Source organism: Gymnodraco acuticeps, unplaced genomic scaffold, assembly GCF_902827175.1.
Source record: "Gymnodraco acuticeps unplaced genomic scaffold, fGymAcu1.1, whole genome shotgun sequence".
In the NCBI taxonomy this organism is placed as follows: Eukaryota; Metazoa; Chordata; class Actinopteri; order Perciformes; family Bathydraconidae; genus Gymnodraco; species Gymnodraco acuticeps.
Window position 1 is genome coordinate 3307900 of NW_022989755.1, and position 19684 is coordinate 3327583.

Consider the following 19684-nt stretch of genomic DNA (forward strand, 5'->3'; position numbering starts at 1 on the left):
GAGCCGTATTTGGCCGTGCAACACTCACAGTGTCACATACTGTATGCAGAAGTATTATTTGAAGCAACACATTAAGTTGACGAAACACTCGAGACAAATGTAATTAAAGTCAGATCGTGTTTTAGACGGGGCAGTGATATCATAAACCTGTTAATGTAGGCCTACGCATTCAAACACTTTTTATTTAACCAGCTGTATTCACCTTGCAGGTGCAGCTCTGTGGCTTTGATCCTGGATAAAGTGTTTAAATCATGGATGTTTAAAGTTTAACTTCTTCATATGTCTAATATTATAGTTGACTTTTCATTCAGGAAGTATGACGCTGCGCTGTAAGTACGCTTCTCCATGTTTGTGATTGGTCGAATGCTCCAAATGCCACCCCTTTCATGTGAACGCGCACCTAACTAGATAGGACACGGCTGGCTTGAGCGATCCACTTGATAACCCGCGTCGTAGTACCGTTTAGCGAGAGCGCGTATGTTTTCGATTAGGCCAACCGGCTAACTCAAACATATCCAGGTTAGGTTGAACCAGCTTCGTAGTACAGGCCCCAGGTGACATAAAAATGAATATACCAGAATTACGCTGTATTGAACTTTTTGCCATAATACTTTACATCAATTTCCACAAGCTTCATACTATTGCGCTGCGAGGCTCCGGCGCTAACAGTTCACGAGCGTGCTCCACTAGCAGGCGCTGTTTAATAAAGTGGTGGAGGGAGAGTCCTCTCCTGTCCAGTGGCGTTTTCTCCCGGAGGCCAAGGGAAGCCAGTCTTCCCCTATTTTTTCGGATTGTAGTTATAATAATAATTATAATAATAATAATAATAATAATAATAATAATAATAATGTATAATGTAGTATAATGTAGTTATAATTTAAATAAATAAATAAAAACACTTTGTTTTGTTTCGGCCTTTGCTGTGTGTTGCTGCCGGACCGTCTCTCCCCCATTCTCATTGAGTATTTTACAAGGAGTGAAACAAACAGCACCCCTCTAGATGTTATGGTGAAACAGTAGATTGCATTCACTGTTGCGAGAGGAGACCAGCCAAATATACCAGCCACATCAGCAGAGCGCTCCTTTTCCTGTATAAAAAGGATAAAAACGTATCCGAGGAACAGGTGTGGACAGGACAGACTTGTCAACCTAGCCACAATATCCATTGACTCTGTTGTTGTGGAGGACCTAAAAGCCGCTGGGAAGTTATATGACAGGGATGGGCAACTTTGATGGTGGTGGGGGCCACATAATTGATGTACTGGCCACCAGGGGGCCGCAGATTCACTTGGAACACACACAAATTCCATGTATTGTATGTAATTATTAACAAATATACTAAGTCTGACATCTTCATTAACATTTTACAATCTTTCTGGGAACATCCTCTAATAAGCTCACTAAAGAAATATCAGTTCACAGAAATGTTATTTAATTTTTACAAGTGGCATGTTTGTATTGAACAGGTTATTTACAGTGGAATAAAATGTGTTATACTATTGGAAAGCACGGAAAATGTGTGTGCATTGAGATTAACCATTAAGATGACATAAACATGAAGTCATGAACACTAACCCAGACATTAGTTGTCTAACTTGAACCTAAGCAACACATCCTCACTCCCAGGTCGGCCTATGTTGACGTTATGTCAAGTCCCCTGTGTCGGCTTTTTCCAACGCAAGGGGGGGGGGGCCGTTAGCGTACATTTTCAACTTTCCGGGATGTCCATAGTCCTCTATTCTTTCACACATACATACGGGTATTGGGCCGAGCGCGACACCGTACTTCCGGTATCCGCCGTTTTACGCGAGGTGCAAGCAGCCGTACACCGTCTAGGAGGTGTTGCTAAGCTTCCTGTACTGAATATCATAGTCTATTGCCTTAATCAATATCTAGTCAACTCTAAAATACCACATATATGCAATGGCATGATAATATTATTGTGACAAGTGGGGTATTCACCTGGTGTTTCCAGAAATTAGACGTAGATGCAGCCAAAATCGACGAAGGCCACTGTCGTTTTTCCATACATCTGCAGGCAGTCTGTAAGGGCAATCCGACAACCCACACAGCTCTAGTTTACGCTGGTAACGACCTAAAGCACACCCCTCAAGTCCAGAGATGTAATCCGAAGACATGCAGCGATTTCTTCGGTCGTTAATTCAGAAAAAAAAACTAGTGCGCTCTGCCTGGCTACGTTAACTAGCTGTTTATATTTGCACTTCCAGGATATTAGCACCTCCAGGAAAATGGCGTATTTATATATATATACATATATATGGCGCGTTTTGCATTGTGGGTAGCTCGTGACGTCACTGTGTGTGAAAGAATATAGCTCCCTAAACGTATGTTGTAGACGACTTGAGATCGCGAGCGAATGCTACCCGCAGATCCATTCTCACAGCGTTTATCAACCTTTTTCTTACTCAATATCAAGCCACACTTATTGTTTTTACTTCTTCATTTTAATTGAATAATGTAGGACTTTTGTGCCGTCAGTTATGGGGAGAGTAGGGGGCTCAGAATACTGAAATCTGTATCTGCATTAATGGACGTGCCATTGTGCGATTAAGTGATTGCGCAATAATTTACAAAACTCTTCAACTACAACCCTAATTATATTTTAAAACATTTTAGAAGGCCTCACGAAATACTTTAATGTAAATTAAAATGTAAATGTGAAGGGATGTGTGTAATGTGGTGATTGACATTATTCACCCACGGATCTATGGGTTGGGGTATTGTTGCGCACGGACATATTAGTTAACCGGACTTCCTGTTGATGTGAAATACGAAAACATTTTTTTTAAATAAAATAATACTTTATTCCGAGTGTGCTTGCTTTTCTCTTAGGAGGTCATCACATAACGGCATTGTAATACACGGTTCGGCTGCATTAAATATTACATAGGCTATCTGCCGTAGTTCGCTATTTATAGAGCCCTGCTGAGAAGACTTCTAGACAAACAGGAAGAACTGCTGCCGAAACTGAATATGTGACGTGGATCATACATTTATCAGCAATCAAACAACATCTTACATTTCTCTTCACACAATATGTCTCCTTGCAGTATCAATACTAATTCGGCTGACTTTTATATTTGATCCAATCGGTATATTGGTATATTTACACCATAACGGACCACAGCTGATAGAAAGGGACACCTGGTGGTTAAAGCACGTTATTGAAATGTATTATTTGTATTATTAGTAGGGCTGTCAAACGATTAAACATTTTAATCAGATTAATCACAGTTTAAAAATTAATTAATCATGATTAATCACCATTCGAACTATTTTCCAAAATATGCCATTTATTTATGTATATTGTTGTGGGAATGGAAAGAAGGCGGATATATCCATTTAACATACAGTATCTATGTTTATTATAACATTTTCTGCGTGTCAAAATGAAAGACAACACACACACCTATCCATCATCAAACCGTGGGGTCTTTCATTACGTGTTGATTTCTATCAACGGGGGAGTACTTCAGGAAAGTCGACAGAGGGGGGGGCGGCGGCTCGTGGAGTACTTCTTGACCACAGAGTGTGAACGTTGTGATCAGCTGTTTTAGCGCAGTTCTCCAGTGAAGGGGGGGGGGGGGAGTCTCCCTCCGCAGCCGGTTGGCGTAGTTTTGGCACAATTCCGTTGTACAGACCGACCTTAACAGCAGCCCTGTCTGTGCACACGGAGACCGACTCTGTCGTCCGGTGATCTAACCGCCTTCTGGAAAAGCTTCACAAGTACGTCGGTACGCAAATGCGCTTTGTGACACAAGTGACGGTACGCATTTCAGATTACACACATAACCTGCGTACCAGTTATGTGCACCCCTGTACTACAGCAAAAGTATTCTCCGTCGGGACTTCCTGCAACAACACCACGCCGTTATCAAAGATGTTCTATTGAGAAGACGATCACTACGTGACAAAAGTTTTCAAAACCGTGGCTACTGAAATCAATCACTGCTGTCTGTGCAATTTACTCCGCGCGAGTTGGCAGACTTTATTTTGCTTACTTTAACATCATTTTTCATGGTGGGGCTAAGCCATTTCTTGGTATGGGTGTAGCCTACCCCAGCCATACCCTGGCGCTGCCACTGGTGGCACGTATGGGGCGGGCCATTCTGCACATGCGTTAAATGCGTTAAATATTTTAACGCAATTAATTCAAAAAATTAATTACCGCCGTTAACGCGATAATTTTGACAGCACTAATTATTAGATATTAATAAGAGACACAGACAGACAAACTAATGAGGCTTTATTTAAACATTAAAGAATACTTTAGGTTAAGGTATTATTTTGAATAGGAAAAAAGCTTTGGGGGTATACATATTAAGCCTGACAAAGTACTAATATATTGCTTTCCTGCAATGTTAACTACTGTATGTCTAAGCACTTATTTTAACTGATATTATACATATGTATTATACTCTTATAAGATGTATGTAGATAGTATAAGAAATGTGCAGAATACGACTAGTTTAATGGTGGAGGTATACACACATATTGATAGATGTCTTGTAATGCACTGTTGAGGAACCTGCGACCCAAGTTTTTCATTACATTGCATTTAGCTGACGCTTTTATCCAAAGCGACTTACAATAAGTACATTCGACCAGGAAGACACAACCTTGAAGAAAACAGAATCATATAAGTACATCAGGTTTCATAGAGCCAAACATTTCAAGTGCTACTCAACTGGCTTTAGGTAAGCCAGTCCTTTATTAGTATAAAAGTGCTTCGTTAATAGTTCTAACGCTCGAAGTGGAGTCGAAAGAGATGAGTTTTCAGTTTGCGCCGGAAGATGTGCAAGCTATCTGCCGTCCTGATGTCAATGGGGAGCTCATTCCACCATCTTGGAGCCAGGACAGCAAACCCACGTGTTTTCGCCGATGGGAACTTGGGTCCCCCTCGCAGCGAGGGCGCAACGAGTCGTTTGGCTGATGCAGAGCGTAGTGCACGCGCTGGGGTGTACGGTTTAACCATGTCCTGGATGTAGGAAGGGCCAGATCCATTCGCAGCATGGTAAGCAAGTACCAGTGTCTTGAAGTGGATTCTAGCAGTTACCGGAAGCCAGTGAAGGGAGCGGAGGAGCGGAGTGGTGTGGGAGAATTTAGGAAGGTTGAAGACCAGACGAGCCGCTGCATTCTGGATGAGCTGCAGAGGTCGGATGGCACATGCAGGTAGACCAGCCAGGAGGGAGTTGCAGTAGTCTAGGCGTGAGATGACGAGAGCCTGGACCAGAACCTGAGTCGCTTTCTGAGTCAGCTGGGGACGTATCTTCCTGATGTTGTAAAGCGTGTATCTGCAGCAACGGGTTGTAGCAGCGATGTTTGCAGTGAAGGACAGGTTGTTATCTAGGGTCACACCCAGATTCCTTGCAGTCTGAGTCGGGGAAACAACTGAGGTGCCGATGTTGATTGTTAGGTCAAGAGTGGGACAATCTTTTCCCGGGAGGAAGATTAGCTCAGTCTTGTCAAGGTTGAGCTTGAGGTGGTGAGCAGACATCCACTGAGAGATGTCAGCTAGACAAGCAGAGATGCGTGCAACGACCTGGGTCTCTGAGCGGGGAAAGGACAGAATTAATTGGGTGTCATCAGCGTAGCAGTGGTAAGAAAAACCATGCGGGCTAATGACTGATCCGAGCGAGTTTGTGTACAGGGAGAAGAGGAGGGGACCAAGAACAGAGCCCTGAGGGACCCCCGTAGTTAATTGACAAGGGTCGGACTCAGACCCTCTCCAAGTCACCCTGTAGGTACGGTCTTTCAGGTATGAGGTGAGGAGGGAAAGTGCAGAGCCTGAAACTCCAAGTTTTTGGAGAGTGCGAAGGAGGATCTGATGATTCACCGTGTCGAATGCAGCAGACAGGTCCAATAGGATGATGACAGAGGAGAGGGATGCAGTTTTGGCAGTGTGCAGTTCCTCCGTGACAGCAATGAGAGCAGTTTCTGTGGAGTGACCTGCCTTGAAACCAGACTGGTGCGGATCCAGAAGGTTGTTCTGATTGAGATAACAGGAGAGTTGTTTAAAGACAGCGCGTTCAAGTGATTTAGACAGGAACGGGAGGAGATAGACAGGCCTGTAGTTTATAACATCAGACGGGTTGAGAGTGGGTTTCTTTAGGAGAGGGTTTACTCTTGCCTCCTTGAGACTGTTTGGAAAGTGACCAGAAGTTAGAGAAGTGTTGATGAAATGGGTGAGAAACGGTAGAATATCAGGAGCGATAGTCTGAAGGAGGTTTGAAGGGATAGGGTCCAGAGGACAGGTGGTAGGGCGGGCAGAGGTAATGAGGGTAAGAACCTCACTTGGAGAGAGAGGGGAAAAGGAGGTAAGTGTGTTGGTGGAAGGAGGGTCTGGTGACCCAGCGGTGAGTAAAGGTGAGTCAGAAAAAGAAGAGCGAATATCATCAACCTTTTTTTCAAAGTGGGTAAAAAAGTCGCTTGACAGAAGTGAGGAGGGGGGAGGAGCTTTTGGAGGGTCCAAGAGGGTGGAGATCTCCGGCCTTGTCAGGTATTGAACATTCAATAAATAAAGAACACAGAATTATTAAATATAAAACACAGAATTTGTGTGATTATACTAAATGATTTACAAATAAACACCACTGCATATTTATTGTTACACATGTTGATGTAATGCAAATGTTTCCAACTTGGGATCTATATCTTATCTTAAGATGATCGATGGCTACTGCCATATTTGCACAATTTGCCTCTGAACCTTGACAAGTGCATGTTTCAGGCTTATCAATGAACAACAGGAGGGGTCACAAACATAAGACCAGCTGTTTAATAAAGCTCTTCTGACCTTAGCTGTTATGTGGGTATATATGAATGCTGCCCATTGGGCACAAGCAATTTTCACCCATTTATTAATTATATGTTTTAAATTTGAGTGTTCCTATCCCCTAAACCTCCAGGGATGTACACAGTTTAATACTGGCAAGTTCTTATTATGGGAAATACGAAAACGTCTTTTAAAACTACAATTCCCAGTAGAGACGTGCCATAGATAGAGAGCATGTTGCGAAACACACAATAGCCAGCATGTGTAGTTCTGGGGACGGGGTGGGGGAGGGGGGGACGGGGTGGACCCGTTCAAATCCAGTTTTGGACAGTCTGCCGTGGTTCCATCCCATTTCAAAGTGTTGTTTGACGCTCGGCGTAACCCTCGGAGCACACTATCCAATCACAGAGCTTGAGGACTATCACGGGGTTTGTCAAGCGAAGCGGAGAGAATACTTACTTCTGGGTGTAAAATTCTCTAAAGCAACTACTATGAGCTGCTCCGACCCTCGGTCCTGACGGACTCCAACTTGTGTTTAATAAAATAAATAAACACAAGGATAATTATGTGTTATAGTTGAGTAAATAACAGTGTGTGGTTTAGAAACCCATTAATACAGATACAGATACAGATTTCAGTATTCTGAGCCCCTACTCTCCCCATAACTGACGGCAACAAAAGTCCTACATTATTCCATTAAAATGAAGAAGTAAAAACAATAAGTGTGGCTTGATATTGAGTAAGAAAAAGGTTGATAAACGCTGTGAGAATGGATCTGCGGGTAGCATTCGCTCGCGATCTCAAGTCGTCTATAACATACGTTTAGGGAGCTATATAGAGGACTATGGACATCCCGGAAAGTTTAAAATGTACGCTAAGGGCCCCCCCTTTGCGTTGGAAAAAGCCGACACAGGGGACTTGACATAACGTCAACATAGGCCGACCTGGGAGTGAGGATGTGTTGAACTAAGACACTTGTTCCTCAGCGCCGGTATTTTAAATTATGTACGCAGCTTGCGACGTAACTAAGAGTCTAGTGGACGTACCACATACTACAAGTAAACATTTAAAAAAAATTATCACGTTGTTTATAAATTAATCTGAGGGCCGCAAAAAGAGGAGGTGGGGCCCCCGTGCCACCATTTGCCCATCCCTGTTCTATGACATTGTTATTGACCACTTCGCCACCATGAAAGACTGGCCTTCCTCTTCAAATAGGGTGAGTGAAATGCACACCCCTTTCTCTCTGTGGCATACCTGTTGCCTGAATTGCCTGTGTAGGTGTGCAATTTCTGATGTGGTTCTGTTGGTTATTGTGCATTGCTTGCCTGGATTTAGCTGCAGGTGTTAGTCAGTCTGAAGTTGTTTTATTGCAGTTGTTTAATTAGCACAGGGTGCTATCCGAAAATCAACACCGCGTATCACCTGAATAGATTAGATTGTTTATGTTTGTAGTTACTTTTGGACTACGGACTGAGCTAATTACAGAGACGAGGACTGTTGCTGCACTTGCCGTGTGTTAGAAAGGGAAGGGAAGAGAAGGTGGACTATCGCACATAATTGTTTTTGAATTCATGTGTTTCATACACGCCTACTGATACTTTGATGTGAACGTAAAACTTTAAAGGTCTCCTGATTTAGTTTGTGAATGAATGCTTCTTTTTTATTCATTACCGAATCTGCACTGCGCATTGAACGGCTGGTATTGCATTTGCGTGTGTGCGGACCTGTCGGCGTGTCCAAGTCCTGCATCTGTATGATACAAATGTGTGTAAAATGATACTGGGCACTGTAATCACTCATCTGGTTACGTTATTCCAACTCATATAGGACAGTAACACAAGAATATAGTTTAAAATGTAAAATATGCATAAAGAAAAAGTAAATCTGTTTACAGTTCTGTTTCACATGGGTGTTGTTGAGAGATGTATCCATATATTTAGTGCCTAATGTTGCTCTCAAAGTGCAGCAGATAGATGCTTTTAACTTCAATATTTTAAAAATCATCTTCCCGGGGGAGCTTGCCCCCGGACCCCCCTAGAGGAGGTGAGGTCCAACACCTGCCCCCACACCCCCTGTCAAATTGTCCCACCCACATTGAGGATGCTTCCTACGCCCATGGGCAACATTTCTTTCTTTTGTTTTTAAATGTGATGTAGTTACAAAAATATGATTAATACATTTATCCTTAATCGTCCTGTGGTTGGCTGTTTAATGTACTTATTTTGGACGGGTGCTGTAGAGCTGCGAGGAGTACTAATTTGTGTTGCTCTAATTCTGTTAAAAATACACAACATAGGTTAAATATAACAATTAAACAATAACGTTTACCTTTACCCAACCATTCAGGCCAACTCCTCTCAATGATTACACATCTTTGTGGCCTCTTTGTTTTGCTCAGTGACTTTATGTTGAATTATGAAATGTAATATATGAATTCTGTTTATTTAATACTCTTATACTAATCACTTCCTGTATTCCCGTGATAAAAGGGACATGCGCAATAAAACGTGTCACTTCCGTTTGAAGCACAGCTGATGGTGTATGTGTGTATTTATTCCTCTGTCACGTTAACTATGTTCACGGTATTCCTGCCCTAAGATCATGGCATCGCTAACAGGTTATGGGCCCAGGAGGGACCATGGAAGCCGGTGGAACCGTTTGTGTTTCGACGGAGATGAGAAGAACTACGAGTTATGGGAGACAAAGTTTTTGGGTCATCTGCGACTGCTAGGATTGAAGGCTGCCATCCTAGAGGAGCCAGGTGAAGAGGATGAGGCTGATGATCAGAAAAACGAAGAAGCCTATGCGGAATTGATCCAGGTACTGGACGATAAAAGCCTTTCACTGATCATGAGAGAAGCAGCGGACAACGGAAGAAAAGCGTTACAAATATTGAGGGACCACTACGCTGGGAAAGGGAAACCACGGGTGATCAGCCTCTACACTGAACTAACGTCGCTGCAGAAAGCCGCTAATGAGAGCGTCACTGACTATATTATTCGTGCCGAAACGGCAATTACAGCACTGAGAAATGCTGAAGAGACTCTTAGCGACGGGCTGCTGATAGCCATGATTTTAAAGGGACTGCCAATCTGTTTTAGGCCGTTTGCCATCCACATTACACAAGGGGATGAGAAGCTAACTTTTGGTGAGTTCAAAACAAAGTTGAGGAGCTATGAAAGCATAGAAAAATACAATGTCAACTTGAGTGAGGAATCTGATAATATTATGAAAGCGAGTGGCTGGGTGAAGTGGAGAGATGGCCCCAATATCACCTGCTACAACTGCGGTCAGAAAGGACACCGGGCTCGTGAGTGTCGAAGTGCGAGCAGCAAAGACCAGAGACAGTGGTGCAGTTTTTGCAAAAATTCCACACATATAGATGCAAACTGCAGACGCAAAGAGAGAGACAATGCTAAACAAGCAACTGACGTTGAGGACCACTCATTTGTTTTTAAAGTACGTGACAGTCCAGTAACCGGAGTTACACATAAAGGGCTGATGGTCGACACCGGAGCAACGTCACACATAATAACGAACATCGACAAGTTTAAAAGGTTCGATGAGACTTTTCAACCGAAAGACCACTTTGTTGAATTGGCTGACGGGACAAGAACAAGTGGTGTCGCTTTGAAGAAAGGAGAGGCGGAGGTCTGCCTGCAAGACACGGAGGGACGACGAGTGACAGCGATGCTGAAGGACGCGCTCTATATACCGTCCTATCCACAAGACATTTTCTCTGTTAAAGCAGAGACAGCCAACGGAGCATCAGTGAACTTTCGTCAGGGTTGTAACCAGCTGATTCACCAGAGAGGTAAAATATTTGACATCAAGGAATATGATAGACTTTATTTTTTAAACACTGTGGACTGTGAAGCTGAGGACGATGCATGTTATGGATGTTATGACATTCAAACATGGCATGAAATACTTGGTCACTGTAACTATGATGATGTGTCACAACTGGAAAAAGTCACTGAGGGGATGAAAATTAAGGGTGGGATTGATAAATCTAACCTTAACTGTGAAGTGTGTACTCGAGGTAAATTTGCTCAGAGTAGGAACAGACAACCAGATGCAAGAGCTAAAGCAGCGCTCAATCTTGTGCACACTGATTTAGCAGGTCCCATTGAGCCAGAGGCTAAGGAGGGATTCAGATACACATTGGCTTTTACAGATGACTTTTCAGGGGCAGTATTTGTGTATTTCCTAAAAGCTAAAAGTGATACTTTCAAAGCCACAGAAAAATTCATTGCTGATGTCGCACCTTATGGTAAAATCAAATGTATAAGGTCTGATAACGGTACAGAATTCACCGGGACAAACTTTCAATCGCTCCTTAGACAACATGCAATACGACATGAAACTTCAGCACCTTACTCACCCCATCAAAATGGGACAGCTGAGAGAAACTGGAGAACACTTTTTGAAATGGCAAGATGCATGCTTCTTGAGAGCAATTTACCAAAGAAGCTATGGACATATGCCGTCATGACTGCAGCTGTAATACGTAACAGATGTTACAACAGACGTGTAGGACAGACACCTTATTATATGCTGACAGGACGTAAGCCGAACCTCTCGAAAATGAATATATTTGGATCTGTATGCTATGCATACAAGCAGGAAAAGAAAAAGTTAGACTCGAGGTGTGAGAAGGGTATTTTTGTAGGGTATGATAAAAACAGCCCAGCATACCTAGTCTACAACCCAGACACTGGTAGTGTTCGAAAACACAGGCAAGTGAAGTTTGTCACAAAAAGTATAGTCGAGCGACATACACAGACTGATTTTGAGGCAAGTGATGATGATTTTTATGAGAAAAGGTTTGTATCCACCAAGCCAGAAACCCAGGGGACTGACTCGTGTCCAAAAGAGACACAGGAGGCTCGAACTGAGACAGATGACACAAACACTCAGACAGGAAAGGGAGCAGAAGGTCAAAATAGAAGCTATCCCCAAAGAGAAAGGAGGAGACCTCAGTATTTACAGGACTATGAATGTAAAGTACAGTGTGACGACCAGAAGTATGTAAATATTGACTACTGCTACAGAGTAATGTGTAATGTACCAAACACCTTTAAAGAGGCCATGAATTCAGCAGAGTCAAAACTCTGGACTGATGCTATGCAGGAGGAAATGAATTCTCTTAAGGAAAATGACACATTCACATTGACCACACTACCAGAGGGCAAAAATGCAGTGGGGGGTAGATGGGTCTATACAATCAAAGAAAACACAGAAAAGACTGAGATATATAAAGCCAGATATGTTGCCAAGGGATATAGTCAAGTGGCAGGAATAGACTATAAGGAGACATTTTCCCCGACTGCAAACATGACATCAGTACGAAGTTTGATGCAATTGGCAGCTCAACATGACTTACACCTACATCAGATGGATGTTAAAACTGCATATTTACACGCTCCAATTTATTGTGAGCTCTATGTACAGCAACCTGAAGGTTTTGAGGTCAAGTCAGACACAGATGAAAAGCTAGTCTGCAAGCTGAATAAATCACTGTATGGGTTAAAACAATCTGGAAGAAACTGGTATAAAATGTTGCATGATCATCTCTGTGAGAACGGTTTTGCACAAAACCCAGCTGATCACTGTGTCTACAGTAAAGGAATAGAAAATGAGAGGATCATTCTGATTATTTGGGTGGATGACTTAGTTATCGCAGCTAATGATATTCACACAATTAATACTGTGAAAGAAATGTTGAGCACAAAATTCAAAATGAAGGATCTTGGGAAACTTAAACATTTCCTAGGCATTGACTTTACTCAGGAAAAAGGAGAAATAAAGATGGGTCAAAAGAAATTCATTACAAAAATACTGGAAAAGTTTGGTATGAATGACTGTAAGCCAAGGTCCACCCCATGTGAACAGAAACACAACTTTGATGATGATGGTGAAGCTGTTGATGCAACACAATATCGTGAAGTGGTAGGCAGCTTAATATATTTAATGACATCTACACGGCCTGATCTAAGTTGGATAGTCAGTAAACTGTCACAGTATTTTTCAGAGCCAAAAGAACAACACTGGTTAACTGCTAAACATGTATTGAGGTACTTAAAGGGCACAATTAATCAGGAGCTATGTTTTAAACAACAAGATGAAAAACTGAAACTTGTTGCATACTGTGATGCGGATTGGGCAACAGACCAAAATGACAGACGGAGTATAACAGGGTACTGTTTTAGTCTAACTAGCAATGGGCCTGTTATTTCTTGGAGATCAAAGAAACAGCAAACAGTAGCTTTGTCGACATGTGAGGCAGAGTACATGGCACTGGCTGCCACAGCACAAGAGAGTGTGTATCTTGTGCAGCTAATAGAGAGCATGGATAGTGAGGGTCAATATACTCCTGTAAAAATCTTTGAAGATAACCAGGGTGCAATTGCTCTATCCAAGAACCCAGTATGTCGTCAACGATGTAAACATGTGGATGTCAAGTATCATTTTGTTCGAACTGTACTGAGTGATAACATGATAACCATTGACTATTGCCCTACAGCTGATATGGTTGCTGATATTTTCACTAAGCCTGCAACAAAGGTAAAAAGTGAGACATTTGTAAAGTATTTGTTTGGAATGTAAATAACCCCAGAAGTTTCAAACACTGTGTTATTGTGCAGGTGTATAAGGTGTTTACATTTGAATTCATGTTGAGAAATTGTGCAGTATAAGAGTAAGTGGGGGTGTTGAATTATGAAATGTAATATATGAATTCTGTTTATTTAATACTCTTATACTAATTACTTCCTGTATTCCCGTGATAAAAGGGACATGCGCAATAAAACGTGTCACTTCCGTTTGAAGCACAGCTGATGGTGTATGTGTGTATTTATTCCTCTGTCACGTTAACTATGTTCACGGTATTCCTGCCCTAAGATCATGGCATCGCTAACACTTTAGAAGTGACGTTTTGGGAAATGCAGAAAGGGAGAATTCCACAGTTCTGTGAGGTCTATGTTTGTTTCCACATGGCGGCGTTGTTCTGCATGTTACCTGCAGCCTCTGGAGCCAGTCGACAACATCTTGTTTTATAAAATCTCTTTCTGCGTGAACAATTTAAAACAAACTATATGAAAATATAACACAAGTCAGGGGCATTGCAAGCTGTACGTAGGTCAACGATTACATTTACATTTCTAAATGAAATTGTAAATAATAATAAAAGACGTGCTAAACTCCCATCATGCCTTGCGTCACGTTACCATCCAACAGACCACATAAAGCACACACAGTGAAAACACGATATATTTTCCAGCAGACCCAATCGCAATAAATCATCATCAACTCTGCTATGTGTCGACTACATAAATGTATCCATTAACTCTGTTGTTAATTAGAATAGGTTTTCCTTGTGTCCCTTAAACACATCAGTAACCGTCAGTTAGCGTAACTGTGCGGAGAATCAGTCTATTACCGCAGAACGTATTCCAGTATCGCTTCTCGGCCTTTTGGCTAAGATCAAGTGTAGTATCTGTTCTTATCAGTTTAATATCTGATACGTCCCCTACCCGGGGACCATATATTAAATTGATTTTTGGAATAGGGAGATGGAATAGGGGCTTGCTCCGTCCACTCCACGCATCGACCTGGTATTGCAGTACCTCCAGGAACGGTGCACCCCCTCTTGATGTTAAGAAGAAAGAACCCATCACGCTCACTGGTTTGTGTACTATCTGGATTTTCAAACAAACTCATCTAACGGATATTTCTTAGTATATCTACCTACAATGAATTTGCATATTCGAAATAACTTTGTAAGACAAAGTATAGTAATGCAAAAGCTCAGAGTAAATATATGTAACCTACCAAACAGTGTTTGCTCAGTGTGGTTATCTTTTGAAACACTAACACTATTTTCTGTCAATCCTGTTAACGTTAAACCAATCATTATATCACAGATACGTGTGTGTGTGTGTGTGTGTGTGTGTGTGTGTGTGTGTGTGTGTGTGTGTGTGTGTGTGTGTGTGTGTGTGTGTGAGAATCGGCGGCTGTTATATATATATAGCATACTTATATTTGGAAGTCTTGGCCATGTATATAAATGCACCATGATTGGTCTGAGAATTGCTGGAATGTCAAAGAGAAAAGCCAAACAAATTGCCAAATATTGCTCTGTTTCAGCTATTATTGGCAGCTTAGCCGTGTGGAGAAGGAGGTGCTATGTGTTCCCCTAAGTGTTCTGTGCCCCGATATATTTGATTCCCTGTCTTATGTAATATAATTTGTGGAACCAAATAAAGTATTCAAATGTGCGTGTAGTGTGAATCGGCGGCTGTTTCCAAAATGTAACCCAAAATCCCATCATGCATTGCGACATAGCATAAGAGTCTAACTAATGCCAAATACACGTGGGTTTCTTTTAAATTGAAAACCCAAGGTAATTGTGTTTCTCAGATTTCCTTTATTCATTCATTATGTGGATTATATTTCTGCAAAAACTGACTTCACAATACGACACCAGCACTTAAAGTAGTTTCCTCGTGAATATACTCACTGTCAAACTGCTCACCGGGTAGATCACTCTTGGTTCTCTTCAGATCGCATAAATCTTTCGCCTTTTACTAAAGATTTCCGTGGAGAGGACCAATATGAGTTTTAACTAATTTTTTGATGCCCTGCTTCATGCGGGGCTTTCCAACATTGTCAAAAAAAAAATATCAATCCAAATTCATCTCAGAGATGACTGTTTCTTCCATTCTATTACCTACCAATTATTTGAAATTGCTATACCGTTAAATAGTTCTAGTCTATGGTATGTGAACATATTTATATATGTCAATTGAATCCTATTTGCAACCAAACATGGTCTCATTTACAACCTACAATTTTAATCCTAGATTTAAATGAATTCAAATACTTAAATGAAGTAACTGTCAATAGTACATGTTGCGGATAATACATTAAATATATGATATAGTATGAGACAGATGTCATGCTATGTTATTTGCCTTAAAGGGGACCTATCATGCAAAATGCACTCTTGAACGTCTTTTATACATGAATATGTGTCCCCGGTGTGTCAGGGAAGTCACCAAGTGTCAGAAAATACAACCCTCTCTTTTCCTCGATACCCAAATCTCTAAAAAAAAGGGGCTGTAACGGATCTGATACAGACTGATCCAGATTTGAATTATTTCCTACGTCACAAAAGGGGTGCTCTGCTTATTGGTAAATTCTCCACCTATCAGGGGAATGAGAGGTTGGGCCACAGCCGAAAGCACGAGAAGGTCCTCGCTGCGGAACGCGGAATGGGGCGGGGTCGGATAAAAGGCGGGGTTGGATGTCCGACCCCGCCCAGAGAAGAGTTACGACATCTCCGTTCACTCCAATGGACCAGTTTTTTACAGCAATGGCGGATCGTGGAGCCTCTCAATAGTTCCCCGGAAGTTAGCTTGCTGCTAATTTCTGGGAAACTATTGAGAGGATCTGCGGCTAGCAGCGCAGTAGAGTTGTAGCATAATAGACCGTTCGTGATGGACTTTTAAAGGTAAGAAGACGTTTAAAGATTTATATTGCGGATATTATCAGAACATCTAATAACAGATTAGGCTAGAATGCTGGATAAAGTTAGCAACACACGTTAACCACGAACAGCCTATTAATCCGTTCTCCTCATGTTATTTCCTCCAACGTTGTGGAATTAGAGAAAAGGGGCTTCTTAACGTGCTTTTATCCGGGGTGGAGGGAGTTACATATTATTTAAATATAACATTGGGGCGTGTGATTGTAGTGGGTGGAGGTGGTGAAATGAGGATATCCATTTTGGAGTTCAAGCTAGTATAATATAGTTCACGTTACACAATAATAAGGAAGAGAGCTATTTTTGTGATACATCGCTATATGGATTTAGAGTGGATATTTGAGACTTCTAAACAGTAAACAAAAACATAATTTATGGGTGAGTGTTTTTAGCAGAGTCATATTATGTCTTTGTGATTCTGTTGATTATTACCTGTCTGTATTATGTTGCAGCTCAGCTGATGTTGGATTGATGGCAAAGGGAGAGGGATTTAAGTGAGAGTGAAAACACAAGGTACGTTTAAAATAGGTCAGCAATTTCCCATCCTCTAGGTTGCTAGATGTATCTAACCCTTTCTCCTGTCTCCCTCTCTCAGCACAAGAACCCCAGGGGGATTCAATGGAGCCTGAAGACCTGCAATGAGACCCTCACCCTGCACCTGAGTCTCAACTCCCAGAGCTTTGCAAGCCTCTCCCTGTTCCTTATTTTTATTAAACAGACGTTAAGCTTCCCAATGGTGTGGTCTTCGTTTTGTGAAAAATATGATTACCTCACATATGTTGTTGCCGTTGTTGTCTTTTGTGATAGTTAAATTGCTCCTGCTGACTTGAGCCAGCCATTCTTTCCTCCTCTCTGTGTCAGTGGGGAAACCTTACATTCATACTCCTTTCTCTGAGCGATTGGAGCAGCACAGCAAACCATGGGGGAGACTATATGCCAGGACAACACGGAGGAAAAGGCACAGACAAACTGCATGCATGCTATTCAATGTTTATTGAATTCCATTTATTTACTGTCAGTTGACAATCATTCATAGGCACCTGCCGGTCTCCTGTCCTTTCTGAAAGTCATAAAGAAGACATTACTCATTTAGATTACTTATGTCCTCAATTACCAGGGGATTACTGAAACCACCATGAATTAAAGAAATTGTAGAAATGAATCTAAATCTGAATTTTGAAACCTTCCTTCCCTCCCTCTAAATATATCAAACATTAGGATGTGATGCTCCTGACTACCATTCAAGTTTAAGAAGATAATATTTGTTTTAAACAATTCAAAGCAATAAACAACAGCAACATGCTCTTTAACCATGTATATGTTAACAGGTAAGATAGCTGTTCACGCTATGTATATTTTCTGCTATTTTATTTCTATTTGAGATGTTTACATTTTTGATTGTTTAATTCTAGTCTTTTAACTGTCTTATGTACAATGCCTTGTCTTTTGCTGCTTTGCTTTGCTGCTTGTGTGCGTCACACATTCAAAGCATCTTGTTGCAAATCAGCAGCAGCACTATAAGAATAGTAAATGTACAGTGTAGTAGCAATGCATAAACTATTTATCTTCTTCCTATGAGAAGCACCCCTTTATAAGTAGTGCTATGGCGGCATCCCAGTGGTGCTCTGCAAAGAATATGGGAGATAAAGTCATCCTGCCACAAATTATTTCCATGGCCCCACTGGACAGAGAAGCAGCTCTCCATAACCTTGGTGAAGCCAGCAACCTGCGGGACGAAGACAGCTGGGAAGACAGGATGGACCCATTTATGTTCAGGTTCAAATTTGAGTCGGACTATTTAATGTTTTTTGAGCAGTGCATTGACAAAGAAAACCTTAAGGTTCATGTCTGTTTTGAAGAGCGCGGTTGAATGTTTGCATCAGCAAAGCCTTTCACTGTTGTATAGATTTTTTTTTTGTGTACTTGGTTTGGTTTTTATATTTACTGTATTTGCTTGTTCGGTTCTGTTATCTTAATTATTGTTCTGTTATATGATAAATGTTGTAAATAATAAATGCTTTTTCTATCATTCTATGAAATGCAGTGCAATGTATCATTTGAAATATATGGACTAGATATGAGTATGCACAGAACTGACTAAATGAATAATCAATTAAAACAAATATTAAATAATATACTTAAATACACTAATATATCAATTAAAACAAATATTAAATAATGAACTTAAATACACTAATATAGAAAATATGACTTTTTGTACCACATATTTAAATACATTCATGCATTTAATTAGTATGAAGTTTTTATATTTAGTTTTTAAATTATATTTAGTCGAGTGCAGATTAATTATATTTAGTCGAGTGCAGATTTGTATTTGTACTTATTGTAGTTGTCCAGCAGATGATATCCATACACCCCGCCCATCGGACGTCCAGCCCCGCCCACATCCGACCCCGCCCCATTCCGCGTTCCGCAGCCAGGGCCTATAGGAAAGCGCTGGAGACGCTGTAGTACATATGCCAGGTCTGTAAGTGGCGCTGTAGTCTGCCACAAAAGCAGCGAAGAAGACTTCCCTTGCATGGTTGCCATAGTTGCCCTTCTATTTATTCTCCGCTGTGGCTCTTTTTCTCCTTCCCCGAGGCAAGCTTTTGCGCTTCCTGCTTTAAAACAAATGAATAATGACTCTATATAATCATATGTAAGGGAGAATGTGTAGCGACGCAGTCATTATGGGGAAAAGAACACCTACAGGCTGATCAGGAGCCCGACACGAAGCGGAGGGATCTAGATCGGCATGAAGGCACATTATGCAATGTGCACATTATCCCGATTATTACATGGCCACAAAGTAACGACATGACTCCCAATATTAATTGAAATGCTTTTATGGATTTAGAAAAGGATTTTTATTGATTTAAAAAATAGTTGTATTGATTTAAATTGACATGCATCCGCTAAGAAAAATAGTCCGTTGTTACTGTTTGAAGTGAACTAACGTAGCAACGGCAGGAACTGCTTCGATAGCGTTTTTGAGGAGCTTTTTGATTACAGATTTGAAAACATCGCTGCTTGCTTTCAAAGTAGTAGCACAATTCATTATGTCAACCTCACCGTACATTTGCCTTATGTTAACTATACTGTAGTGCCCCTTAAAGCATTAAAGCAGACATTGGGGTGTAAACGTTGGTCCTCACAAACAGGAGATAAGTCCTCTGTCACTGCGTACATGCCAACAGGCATAAAGGGCAGTAAATTAGTAAGCAGCTGCCAGGAATAATTACTTACAAATGTTGCCACCGAACATCAAACTGGGGAATCAGTTTGGGTCTCAAGGGACACTTTGTTCATTTCGTCTGACATTAAAACACAATATCATT

The 19684-nt window shown here is 41.3% G+C and overlaps 2 non-coding genes across 2 annotated transcripts; both read left to right on the forward strand.

Moving 5' to 3' along the window:
- Window positions 1-14258: 14258 nt before the first annotated feature.
- On the forward strand, window positions 14259-14449 carry LOC117545002. Its single transcript, XR_004568754.1, has one exon. It is a non-coding gene; the product is annotated as a U2 spliceosomal RNA (small nuclear RNA).
- Window positions 14450-15343: 894 nt separating this feature from the next.
- On the forward strand, window positions 15344-15458 carry LOC117545021. The gene has a single exon (XR_004568757.1). It is a non-coding gene; the product is annotated as a U5 spliceosomal RNA (small nuclear RNA).
- The last annotated feature ends 4226 nt before the right edge of the window (window positions 15459-19684 follow it).